Source organism: Eulemur rufifrons, chromosome 4, assembly GCF_041146395.1.
Source record: "Eulemur rufifrons isolate Redbay chromosome 4, OSU_ERuf_1, whole genome shotgun sequence".
In the NCBI taxonomy this organism is placed as follows: Eukaryota; Metazoa; Chordata; class Mammalia; order Primates; family Lemuridae; genus Eulemur; species Eulemur rufifrons.
Genome location: NC_090986.1, coordinates 31,996,428 through 32,005,025, shown reverse-complemented (window position 1 = coordinate 32,005,025; position 8,598 = coordinate 31,996,428). Strand labels below are relative to the sequence as shown.

Genomic DNA, 8,598 nt, shown 5'->3' with positions numbered 1-8,598 from the left:
ATCTATAACTTTTGTCAAATTAGAAAACATCAGAGATATTAAGTAATTCATTTTGGAAAAGGGAAGGAAAAGGTAAGAAAACACTCATAGCCATTTCCAAATGTTAAAGTTATTTCAAGTAAAAGATGAAATGGATCTGTTTTTGTTTCTTCTTGTGGGCAGAACGGTGATAAAAAACTAGAAGTTTCAGAAAGATAGATTTCAGGTACACCTGAAGAAAGGCTTTTCTAAACAGAAGCATTTATAATGTAATAGGTTGCCAAGTGATGTGCCAAGCTCCCAAACAGAGATTTAAGCAGAGAAAGAATAGGTATTCATTCATACTAAAGAAATTTTAGTTCTTTATTTTTAGATTTATTGGCCTTTGAATTCAATTTTTTTCTAAGATCACCTACAGAATTGAGATTTTATGATCAGTTGATATTGTTATTTAAAACAAAACAAGAAATTAGAATTATTATAATTTACTAAACCTATAAACTTTTTTTTTTCTTTTTCTCCTCAGTCGGGTAACATGCCCAGGTCATAACAAGGTTTGAGGGAGACACGTCTCACTCATGCACATAAAAAGCCAATCATCAGGCTCAGGAACTACAAAAGGATCTAAACAAATAAAATCAACTGACATATTTGATGAACTTAATATTTTGTAGACCCTATACTAACTAAAAAACATTTTTATAATTTATTTTAAGTAATTATCTGGAGATGAAAAGTTTTCACAGCAGTGAAAATCAATTAGTAAATTTAAATGTATTAAATGTTTATTTAAAATAAAGAACTCCCCTTTACAGTGTTCAAATTCAGTTGAGAATGGCAAATCATTGAATGTCACCTCAGTTCTCTCTCTTGCATTTCAGGGAAGCGTCCTGAATTTAGTCAACATTTTCTCCTACAATGGTATCCTGCCTAATACATTTGCTAATTGATTCTTTTTATCTATTTATTCTTTTAAGCAGATGACATTCATATACTATATCAATGTCCCTTATATTTGAAGGAAAAATGATTGACAATAACGCCCCTGTATACAATTGTACTGAAGAAGCTGCAGCAGCCTCTTGTCATCATTCTTATCTGTCCTTCTGGAGCTCACATTACCAAGATAGATTTTGTCCTTCCTCCGCCACTCAGACTTACAGTCTGCCAGAGCCTTGCTTCAAATTGACAACCTCATTTCAGAGGGATGATGATAGATTATACCTTTCATATTTCCAGATCAATTGAATTTCTTTTGTCAAAATGCATACAGAAGTTTGGGAGGTGGTGGTAGAGACCAGGAAGGTGTGAAAGGTTACATTACTGTTGAACAAATGGGACAGTGCTCTTGCTTTCAGTGAATCTACAAGAAACATGTATCCTTACCACAATGAGTTTGAGCATTGTCGTGTGACTTACTTTCACAATATGTAAACAGAAGTGGCTTTAGTCAATTCTAAGCAGACATTTTAAGAGCCAGCACATAGTTTCCATGCCCCTCTGTCACAAACTTGTAATGTTGTAACCAGACACTACTCTGTCCACCGTGGACCTAAAGTAAAAACACCATGGAACAGTCACGCTGAGAATGTGTTGAGCGAAAATTGTTCTGTGTGGTTGTGAGACACTGAGATTCAAGGCTTGCTTGTTACCACAGCATACCTGCGGCCTCAAGGCTATCTGGGGCCTTCCAGATCCCCAAGTGCGGCCCCTCAACTGAATTCATGTTCTGTAAAATTTGGATTCAGTCAAAAGGCCACACTCAAGGAGCCTGAAGGCCACATGTGGCCCCAAGGCCACAGGTTCCTCACCCCTGGAAGGTTTCAAGTGAGAACTGAATTCTCGCAAATGAGATCTTTTCATTAAGAAACTGGATCCTCATTTCTTACAATATTGGCGGCTTGGCTTCAATTAGGCTTACTTTTCCTAACTGGTTTCAGACCCTCTTAAGTCTATCTTGATTGATTCTAAAGTACAAGGTTTGAGATTTCTTCTCCCAGAGACGTGGATGAAAGCAATTAAAAACAGATCACATGTGGCCCTAGAAACAATGTGGAGAAAGTAAAATGGACAGGAAGAGGCCCCATTTGCACAGTGTGAATGAGGAGTCCCAGGGTGAGTCTGAACGGACTCAGCTCCAGTGGAGTCAGAAGTAATTTTATGTAAAATGGATAATCACCTTGAATGGAAAACAGTAACTTTGCTAATTTATGTGGCTTAAAAAATAAACCATAAAATAAATTTTGAGTAGAAGAGGAGAACATGTTGCTATAGACAAAGATATTAGAATGAGGTTTTTGGCTTCAGGAACAGAGAGGAAGTGACAGCTTTTAAGAACAGGAACAGGAAGAAATAACAGAATTTTGAAATGTGTTGGATGAACAGCCTGGATGTGGAAGAAAAAAAAAAAAAAAGTAAGGTTTGTTAATGATGCCAAGGTAAAGTGATTGAAAAATGAGCATGTCACCAAATGCAGAGAGAGAAAAAAAGAACACAGATAAGGAAAGACAGACGAACACAAGAAGGAGAGAGGCTGGTAGATAACTCTTGATTATACTCAACCACTTGTCATAATGAGTTTGTTGCAGTAGTTAACATGGAGTCCATGATGTTCCTTCTCTCTTTGGCGGAACGGTCACTACTAGGTATTGCTTTCAATGCATTTATTTATTTAGCTCTGAATCAAATTAGGATAGCACTTGAATGAATTCTATGTATAAATAGAGAAATTAGTTTATGAATAAATGGAAATATTAAGGGAATCATAAGAAAATATCAATCTTTGTTATTTATGGGTCACCATTTCTAAAACATAAGAATGAAGTAAATTGAAGGTTTTTAGACTATTAATTTGAACTTATCTGCATGGTTCCTCATGAGAATATGATAGTCTGTCTGTATTTGAAAATAAAAATAGATGTTGCTCCAACCTACAGAATAACAGCCAGAAGAAGAAAATACATTTTAAGGGAAACAAAAAAAAGACTAGAATTTTTTCAAGATTATATCAAAACAATAATATGTCAGTAATGAAATTTAGAGGTTATTACTATCAGGGATTCCAAATCATTTAAGAGGAAGCACCATTTTCTGAATGTTTTAAATATTATAGAAATAATAAGCTTGTTCCCTACTGCTTCAAGAGGTTGTTGTAAAGTTCAAATGAAATATGAATGTATACTGGAAGTTATCTTATTTTTGTCTTTATTGACTAGCCTGATAAACAGAGAGTCTTTTCCATTGCCCCCTGATAAATTTGCCCTTCAGCTGACTTTGGCTTTCTTCATACTAAGGAACAATAGACTCTTTGTCAGAAAGCCCATGAACATAAATTCCCCTGAATTTTCACTGTTAATCACTACAGAAGACTTTTTCTCAAATCTGTTATATCATTCATACTTGTTATTAAAATTATATGACTCAGTTAAAGATTACATAAACTGATGGAATATGAATATGAAAAGAAAGAAATTTGTGTTTTGGAAATTTGGAGCTCTCTAATACCATTTTTAAACTACGTTATCAAATTAATTTGTGTAAGGAAACATGAAAGTTGGGGGGAAAAAACCTGTAAGCATTGATCTGGGAGTTAATGCATTCAGATCATTTCACATGTATCCTCATGTTCTAACACAAGTTTAAAGAAACTGAACCTGGAAATTTCATAGACTTTATGAAGGGTGTATTTTATTCAAGGAAAACAATAAGGAATTCCAATTTTCCAGCTCCTATGTTATCTCATATATGGCTTTACTAGTTTATTAATACAATAGTATTGTTATTTTATGCTATGTTTTAGGCTCTCTTTTAGGTGCCAGGTATACTGTGATGAATAACACAAAATTATGTCATTATGAAACTTATGTTGTTGACCAGAAAAAACATCATAGAATGTTATATACTTTCAAGTGATATAAAGAAAAATAAAGCTAGTTGAGGGATGTAAATGAGAAGGAACCATTTTAAATAGATTGTCCTGAATGGCATCTTTTCTATGATGATACTTGAGCCCAAACCTGAATTATGTGACCTGAATTATTGAGTGTGGAGAGATTCTTTCTGGCAGAGGATATATTGAATGAAGCATCCTTGTCAGGTATATTTGAAGAAGAGCAAGCAGGCTGCTGCTGATGGAGTAAGGCATGCTGGGAGATGCTGGGAAACATGGTGCAGCTCCTCCCGCGAGGCCAGGTTAGGGCTTTAGATTTCCTGTTAACAGAAATCCTTTGGAGTGTTTCAAATATCGGAATGTCATGATCTGATGACTCTATTACAATAGTAAATACAATAGTAAAACACAATTAAGACAATAAAAATGGAGGAATGGATGAAAGAAAAGTTTATAACTCTACATAAAGATGTTTTTAAATAAATTTATGACAATATTTTGTAATTTAAAATATTATGTTTAAGGAAGGATTTATGTTTCCTTGTTTTAACTGATATCTATTTGTTCTTCTCAATTAAACAGATTAAGTGGATTTACACTAACATTATACAGACTTATTTTATTAAAGGAAACTAATAGCATATTAATGGCAATAATAATTGATAACTTGAAATGATACTATGTATCAGGAATTTTATTTGGCATTTTACATACACGTTCTAATTTAATCTTCATAAAAGTCCTATGAAAAAGTAATATATTGTGATGATTACATGTTTAGGCTCTAGAATCAGATTGTATAAAACTGTTTTACTGCTCTGCCATTTACAACTTGGATAACTCTATGCCTGGAATGTTTATATGTCATAGTCTATAGATTCTCCTCTATAAATTGGGGAAAATAATAGTATATACACCTTGGGCTTATTAAAAGTGTAAAGTAGCATAATGTAGTAGATAAACTGGCACACAAATAATATTCGCTATTATAGCAGTTCTCTGCCCTTCAAAATGAAGAAATTGAAATTTAGAGAGATAAATGCATTTATAAAAAGCATGTAACAATTATTGTTGTCGCATTAAGACTCATATTTGGATCTATAGACCAAGCTCCTCATTATTTTTAACCAATTAGGTAACTCCCTGGCCTTGAGTAGTTGGTTTCTATTTTATAAATTCTCACAGCATTTGGAACTTTACATTCCATGGGTGTCAGTAAAGAATGGATAACAAAAATCTTTCTCCCAGCTTCCTAAAGATTAGAATGGCTGTGTAGCAGAAATGAATAGCCTCAATATTTGTATGTTGAATAAATCCACATATCATTCCTGTACAAATAAACGCATACTGCAAGTAGCTAAATCCTTAGCATAGCCGATGACTTCATCATGATCAAAGCTTAACTTCTGGAAATTGATATCAGTGTACCAGTTTCATGCAAATGAATGTGTTTCTAACATAGGTTTGATAAAATTATGAATTCCCTGAATATCAAGTTGAGAAATGGATTAGTCAAGAAGGCATATACTTAACAAAACTGTGAACATAAAATCAGAGTAATTATTCTGATCCTAAAGAGAAATATTGCTTATAATACTGTACAGAGTATCTATAATCTAAATAAAGATAGTTTATAAGACAAGTATGTTCAGCCTTTTCCATTCAATTTCAGCTGAACCCTGCCATTTACACATATATGCTATATATGTAAATTTGTACTTATTTTATAATTTTTTTCTTTGTATACTGGATTAAAAGTTGTACTAATAACTCATTTATTTCTAAATAGAGCCAGCAGCAAAATGGTGAAAATTTCTTAATTTCCTTAATTTTCAATTTAGGTTAACTTTTGAATTTATTATCTTTTAATGTATTTATTTACTTTGGAAATTATTTTTTTCCAAGACAGTTTGTGATATGGCTTTTTTTTGCCTAATTGATATATTTATAATTTTATTTCCAGTTCAAATGATTAAAGATGCTTGTTTTTGAAAGCCTTAAAATCTCATTTTTTGTTTATTCTAAAGTATTAAAAAATATTGAGATACATTATCTGCCCTAGAGAACCATATGGAGTAATATATATAAGTAGTATGTAATAATATTGAAAATCATACAAACCCTAAAGTAACATCCAACACTTGTAATCATTTTTATATGTGCTAAGTGTAAGTTACTCATGTCGAAATATTCCTATGAAAATAAAAGTTTCCCAGAAGACATGCCTTAGATTTCTATTTTAATCAATAAAAATACTACACACAAAAAATTTCTTTCCATTATTAAAGGACACAACACATAGCATTAGTAGTGAAAAAACAGAGTTGAAAAATACACTAAATGTGTTCTGGTTTTTGCCATCATCTTATTCAAATATATATACTAGTCATTTGTGATCAAAGTGAAAATCCTATGAGGATTACTTCTTCATATAAATAAAAATTTGAGAAATGTGACTTTACAATATTTTATATTCACACAAATGACATGCAAGGAACTCTATTATTGCTATTCACATTAATGGCTCAGTGAAAATCCTCGGGAATTTTAATTTCTACAGAGAAGAAAGGCGTTCTGTAATATTGCTTAATAATTTCATGAAAAAAAAGATGGAACTATTTGAGAACATTGGAGAAGAATTAGAGTTTTTACTTTATCAGTGCCTACGAGAAAAATGTCTGACATGAAATAAAAAATCATAGTTATATAGTTTTTATATCCTAGAACAAGAAAAGTGCAACATAAGTGTGCTTTAAGTTTTACCTCTCACAGTTAATGCATAATAATTTAGCAATGCAAACAAGTAATTTCTGCAATGTCGCAGAGTTTTTGCTCTCAATATTGAGTAATAAAATGAAGTATTGTAAGTAGTAATCTGAGCTACTTTTCAACATCAATTGCAAGGGAAAATGTATAATTAGCTATAAACACACACATATATGATGTGAAATACATATATATCATTAAGTTGATTTGTCAAAAATGTTTAATTTGTATTCAGTTTTTTTTATTTAATATTTTTTTATTTAAGAGTATTACTGGGATACAAAAGTTTACGTTACATATATCTCCTTTGCCCCGCCCAAGTCAGACTTACAAGCGTGTCTATCCCCCAGACAGTATGCACTGCACCCATTAGGTGTGAATATACCAATCCCCTCCTCCCCGTCCCACCTCCTGACACCTGATGAATGTTACTATGAAGAAAATGTTGGAAAAACTCTTATAGAAATCGGCCTAAGGAAAAAATTTATGAAGACCCCAAAGGCAATCACAGCAACAACAAAAATAAATAAATGGGACCCGATCAAAATAAAAAGCTCTGCTTAGCCAAAGAAACTATCATGACAACAAACAGACAACCCTACAGAATGGGAGAAAATATTCGCATGCTACACATCCAATAAAGGGCTGCTAACTGGAATCTATATAGAACTCAGGAAAATCAGCAAGAAAAAATCAAACAACCCCATTAAAAAGTGGGGAAAGGACATGAACAGAAACTTTTCAAAAGAAGACAGACTAATGGCCAAGAAACATGAAAAAATGCTCAACATCTCTAATCACCAGGGAAATGCAAATCAAAACCACAATGAGATATACTTAACTCCAGTGAGAATGGCTTTTATCAAACAGTCCCAAACCAACAAATGTATTCAGTTTTTTACAACATACATGCTCTTTACTTCATACATGTTCTTTTACATTTTTACACCTAATATTTAAGTTGGAATTTTTTTTAAGTTTGAATTTTGTGAGAAATAAATAGAAGACTAACAAGGAATAGTCTGACATTTGTAAAGACCAGAAATGAATTCTTTCCCTCTTCAACCCCTCTCCTCTCAAATCTCCACACCCCCACCCCACCTCCACCACTCTGTTAAATCCATCCCCATTACAGGTAACAGGAAATATATTTTCAAAGAATCCAGAAGTATTAATAGGTCACAAAAAGATTGCATTCAGTACTATGTCCCCTATGCTTCATGCAGTGTGTAGAAAATCAATGATACTAGTAAATATATAAATGAGTAGCTGGAACCATAGCTGTTTAGTTTAAATCCCATTCTTGAACATCTGAATTTTTCTAGGCACCATGATAAACAATGATCTAAGGAGATAAATACAGCACAATATTTTCCCTTATGGAACTCAAACATTATATTGAATATTTAACCAAGTTTTCTTACATGGTAAGGTAGTACATGAGACTTTGAATAAGAAACAAAATTTTACAGTGTTATAGCCACTGATATTAGAAGGTTGTTTGTTATACCAAACATTATTACTCATTATTTCTACAATGAGAATAAAAGCCATAAACTAAGACAGAGACAGTAGTCTAGGCACTGGATGACCTCTGTGATCTTCCCACTATCCCTGAACTGCAGATACTAACTGTTTGGTTTGTGAAACAAATAACCCCTGACTTATTGATTTATTTAAGCCATTTTTGTTAGGCTTTTCTGTTACTTGCAGTAAAATAAAACTAACTACTTTAACTGATATGCTCTCATGAATAGATATCCAGCTTGAAACATCAGAAAAATTTTAAAATATAGTATTATATGTCTTATTATTACTTATCCAGTTTTTATCCTGTAGAAAGTGTTCCATAAAGACAAGAATGCATTTATTTAGTTGATTAATCTAATACCTTGTAACAAATTGATTAAAACTCACTTTTGCCTATTTTTTTCCATTTGTACACTTATTGTGTAGACCATTTC

General features: G+C 32.4%; 1 non-coding gene across 1 annotated transcript; it reads right to left on the bottom strand.

Moving 5' to 3' along the window:
• Positions 1-499: 499 nt before the first annotated feature.
• Positions 500-603, bottom strand: LOC138383120 (small nucleolar RNA U13). The gene has a single exon (XR_011233562.1). It is a non-coding gene; the product is annotated as a small nucleolar RNA U13 (small nucleolar RNA).
• Between the last annotated feature and the right edge of the window lie 7,995 nt (positions 604-8,598).